At 47.1% G+C, this 5,164-nt stretch overlaps 1 pseudogene; it reads left to right on the plus strand.

Annotated features, from left to right (window-relative positions):
• Positions 1–2,558: 2,558 nt before the first annotated feature.
• On the plus strand, positions 2,559–3,599 carry LOC140216519 (uncharacterized; annotated as a pseudogene).
• Positions 3,600–5,164: the final 1,565 nt, after the last annotated feature.

The following is a 5,164-nucleotide window of genomic DNA, read 5'->3' on the forward strand; positions in this document are numbered from 1 at the left end:
CATAACACCTGATTTTCTAACACAAAATTTCAATCCTAAATTGTTGCCTTCCTGTCCACAGATATTAGCCAGACGTTGCTTGTTACCTAGCAAAACAGTGTCGTCCGCATAAAATAAACCTGGGAGCTGCTGCTCTACTACTGTATCCGCCTGCTTGCATCAGAGTAAAACCCGATATTACTTCCTTCAGCGCCCTCTCCATGGTCACCATGTACATCATAAACAGCAGCGGGGATGAAGGTCACCCGTGCCTCAGTCCCTTGTTATGAACTTTCTGCTCGCTCCTCATCCCTTCCCATTCAATGCAAACGATATTTTCTAGGTAAATCTCTCTCAAAAGCTGTAGACAATCTTCACCTAAGCCTTCCCCGTCCAGAATATCGCACAAAATGTAGCGGTCTACGTTGTCATAGGCTCCTGTAATGTTTAAAAAGGCCACATATAACGGTCTGCTTTCTCCTTTTGATATTTCAATAAACTGAGCAAGAACAAATAAGTTATCATCTAAAGGCCTACCTATCCTGAAGGCATTCTGAAGTTCTCCGAAAATGCCATTATTCTCTGCCCATGCTTCAAGCTTTAATTTGATTGCCTGCATTGCTAGCCTGTATATTACTGATGTAATGGTCAACGGCCTATACGAGTGAATTCCATCTTTCTCCTCGTTAGCTTCATAAATTATATTCATTCGACTTTGTCGTCAACTGTCTGGTATTCGTCTATCTTTTAAAGTTTTTTCCACTGCTTTCACCAGAGTTTCCTTACTTTTTGGTCCTAGTTCATTTATCAGTCCAATGGGAACCTAGTCTAGCCCTGTGGCTGTGCGCTTAGGAATTTTCTCTGCCGCTTTCCTCCAGTTGAATTTTGTCAACACTAGCTCCTTTTCTACTTGGGTCTCTTTCATGCTCTTTTTTTTCTTCAAATACAGCCTCTTCATTGGCTCGGAAAGATTCGGCTGTTATTTACCGGATGTAATTTATTGCCGCTTCTTCTTCCAGTCTGTTTTCATCTTCGTCTAGGGTATGTTGTTGTATTGTTGTTGACTTCCTGCCTATAGTTCCACGTGGTTCCAAAATATTTTAGGTGCGGCCTTCTTTTTCTCACGTATTTCTGACAACCAACGTTCACTTTCACCGTTTAATTTTGCTTGCACCAGTATTTGAACCATACACTTTTTTTCCCGGTATATTTCCCATTTACTGGTTTCTTCATCCCGCGGCAACTGCGCCTTCTTTGCCTGCCTGTGCTCTCGGGATGCTTTCTGTCAATCGGCGATCGCTTCTCGTGTCTGCGAGTTCCACCAGCTTTTCGGTTTCTTTTTTGCTTTCTAATGAACATGTTCTTTCTCTTTCGGTATTTCTGTCGTTATTACACTTAGAAGCTCACCATATTCCCACTCTTTACTGGGCCATTTGCCATGTTCTTCGTCGACTCAAGTGACTACATTTGCTATTTGTTCAGCGTTCAAATTTGGGCTGGCCATTTTGCGCTACTTGCTCTCTTTCCGAACTACATATCTCATTTTGAATATGATGCGTTTATGGTCACCGCCTCAGCTGCTATACCCTTCCTCATCAATGACGATTTCTCTCAACTTATCATGAATTCCTTCGGTCATCAGACAGTATTTAATGATTGATTGCCGGTTTCCCACTTCCCACGTGATCTGCTCTTCACACTTAAGCCCTGTATTCACGATAACGAGGTTATGTTGCTCACAAAAGTCTAGCATTGACTTCCCATTGTTGTCGGTATAGTCATCTAAATCCTGTATGTGGGCATTCATGTCACGTAATAGGCCAATTTCAGCACCATTCCCGAAACCCCGAATATCAGCGCTTATGCATTCCACTAACTCTTTATTCTTCTCTGTGCAATTATTTCCGGTCCACAAATACGTAACGCCCAGCCAAGTTTTTTCCCACTCATTGTACCTGATAACCAAAGATGCTCTTGACATTTTGAATTTACTCTTTTCCATTTGGCTCCCTGATGGATGAGCATTGCTGCTGTCCCTCCCTTTCTTTCCGACTTAGCTCTGTTGCACCCTTCTCAAAGATAATTTTCAATAACTGGTGGCTGTTCTGAGTCTCTAAGGTGCGTTTCTGTAACCGCATACACCCCTATTTGTTCTCTATTTAACTGATCCTCAATCTCTGCCCTGAAGCTTTAATTTGATTGCCTGCATTGCTGGCCTGTATATTACTGATGTAATGGTCAACGGCCTATACGAGTGAATTCCATCCCCTGCCCTCAATCTCTGAGGAAGACGACTGCGAAAGAGCCGGGCTTCTCATCGGCTCCTGCTATTATGCCAATTAACGCAGTGTTAATTTACAGTTACTGCGATATAACTGGTACCAAAGCGTGCGCGAAGGTGCGGGGCTTCGACCAGTACCAGTTTTGACCAAGCGGTACGTGATTCTCTCGATTTACGAGAGCTTTTTCTGTTGCGGTGCGGACTTTTCGCTAAGCCTAACGTAGGCCTCCCACGAGTACGGCCACCGGAGGCGACGGGCGCGGTCGCTAGACCTAACCCGGCGACGAGTACGACCAAGATGGCGTCCGAAGTGGAAGTGGCCACGTCAATGGGAGACGACATGGCGTCAGCACCGAGCATCGGCAGTCTCGGCGGGCGCACGTGCATTGAAGTTCACGGAGAGGACATTACACCGGAAGAAGCCGAAGGCTGGTCGGCCTCCGGCAAGCGCATCAAGCAGATCATGGCCGGCCAGGAAAACGGTGAGTCCGCCGCCATTACTCGCCAGTCTAGATCCAAGACTAGGGCCAGCTTTGCTAAGAGAGTTGCAGCCTCGGTAACGAAAGCGGCGAGAATGCCGACAGACATGCCGAAAGAAGACACCAAGATAGTCATGAGACCACGTGGAGGTCTCAACGTAGCGAGAACTGAGGTTTCAATAATTATGTCGGCCGTCATGACTGCGGCTCGAGTAACGAAGGAAGAAGCCAAAGCAGACACTATCTGCACGAACGCGCAGCAAAACATCATCGTGGTCAGCACCCCGGACCAGAGGCGTGTCACGCTATACTCTAAGGTCAAAGCTCTTAACATAGGAGGCAGGACATACGAAGTCAGCGCCTACCGAACGGCACCGGACGGCACGGTCAAGGGAGTCATCCGAGGCATAGCCGTAGGCGACACCCCGGAGGAGATAGCCGAAAACATCGTGAACCCGTGACACCCCCTAGCGGTGGAGGCGCACAGAATCGGCAATACAACTACTCTTCGCAGGACAGAAAGTACCGAACTACGTCAAGTATGGCTCGATATTAGTCAGGTGCGGGCTTTACCGCAAACACTTTGACGTGTGCAGGCAATGCGGCAAGGTCGGCCATAGAAGAGACGTATGCCCGAATCCGAACACCAGAGTGTGCTTCGGCTGCGGAATCGTGAACCCCAGCGAGGATCACAGCCGCGAATGCAAGCCCAAGTGCAAGCTCTGCGGGGGACAGCATCCAACGGGCGAGAGGGAATGCAAAAACAAGTATTCAAGGTGCCGTACGTGGTCGAAAAACGGCAATGGGAACGCAAGATAGAAGCCATGCAGCAACAACCGGATCCAAAAGCTTTCCGCTAAAGCCCCTCAATTTTTCAAAAGTAGCGCCATTCTTAGATCTTTCCGCCACCCCGCTCACCCCGCTCATGAACTAGCCCAACAGTCAACTCTTCTAGAATTCATTTCTCGTACACTGGGCAACTCCTTTTCTGTGTATCCTCTGCAATCCTCTGTCACCGAAGTTCTTGTTTCCCACATCGTCGAAGCCACATGCCGGGCCAGGTTTTACGCCTTCTGTGTCCGGAAAGGGTTATACCCTCGAGATGTTTGTGTTCTGTTTGGTTTGGTGAAGCCGTCCTGGGGACACCTCAAGAGGCTTTGCAAACTATTGAAGTCTGAGCTCTGGCGCCAAGTCCGACTTCTGGAAGACTGGCTGCGCGTGATGTGCCACTACGGTAATCCGGAATGGCTAGCAAGCAGTAAGCTGCGTGAGTTTAGAAAACTTGCGGCTCATATCACGGAGACAAGGTGGAGGACCATGCTGAGCTTCCTTCTGAGGTCATCGACTGCCATTCGTGCACAGGGAAAACCGGTGGTCGTTTTAGACCAAGTTTCACTCCCCGGGGACGTTTCTAGGCTACTGGAAAAAGGTCCGAAGTATGCCGTTCCACCCTCCGTCCGGCCCCATGACCTGGTAGGTCTCAACCGAGACGTTTCTGCAAGGTGTAGCCAAGAGGACCATGACCAGTGTCTGAAGGAGGGACTTTACTCCATCTCAAGGTGTTCAAGCAGGGCTTCAGACGTTCATGCTAAAAAGAGCTTAGAAGGTGTCGTAAAGTATTTCAAGCAAAATGAGCTTATGCTGTTGCAGTCAGATAAGGAAGGAGGGTTTGTTGTGTTGCCAAAAGGTCGGTTTGACGAAAAAGCGCAGGCAGCGGTGAATAAGAATTTCGTTCCTATTAGTAAGAATGCAGTTAGAGTCAAGTCCAAATTCATCGAGTTCTGCATAAGTTTGAACTTGACCACCCTTGCTAAAGGTATCAAGAATAGCAAAGATAGCTGTTTGACCGTGTTCTTTACCGCGAAAACGCACAAGCCCGATATTCCTTTCAGAACTATCGTTAGCGAGCGCAGGGCGTGGCAGCATTGCGTGAGCCTTTTTCTTTTGAATAAGCTTAAGACGCTACAAGTGGATGACCCTTTCCGTGTTAAAAGTTCTTCGGAGGTCGCGCAATTTGTTAAGTGTAATGACGGCATTAAGTATGGTTTTTCCGTTGACGTAGAAGATCTATTCTACTCAATTCCTCAGGACAAGCTTCTCGTTTTCTTAAGGGAATGTATTGAATACAACGACGTGGTCGACTTCCAGAACTCGGCGGGCCTTTCAGTGGACAGCTTTTCAACATTGCTCGAGTTTTATTTAAGTGTGACTTTTATACTTTACAACGAGCCGCCATATCTGCAACGCCGAGGAGTGTGTATTGGGTCTTGTGTTGCTCCTATTTTGTGCGACATTTTTTTGTCTTTTGTTGATAGGTCTTTAGAGCAGGTTTTTAATGGGGGGCAGGTTTTAAAAGTTTTTAGGTATGTTGATGATTTTTTAGTGCTTTTAAACAATAAGGGCGACTTTACATCCCTTGCTTTTA

The sequence above is a fragment of the Dermacentor andersoni genome, chromosome 3, assembly GCF_023375885.2.
Source record: "Dermacentor andersoni chromosome 3, qqDerAnde1_hic_scaffold, whole genome shotgun sequence".
Classification (NCBI taxonomy): Eukaryota; Metazoa; Arthropoda; class Arachnida; order Ixodida; family Ixodidae; genus Dermacentor; species Dermacentor andersoni.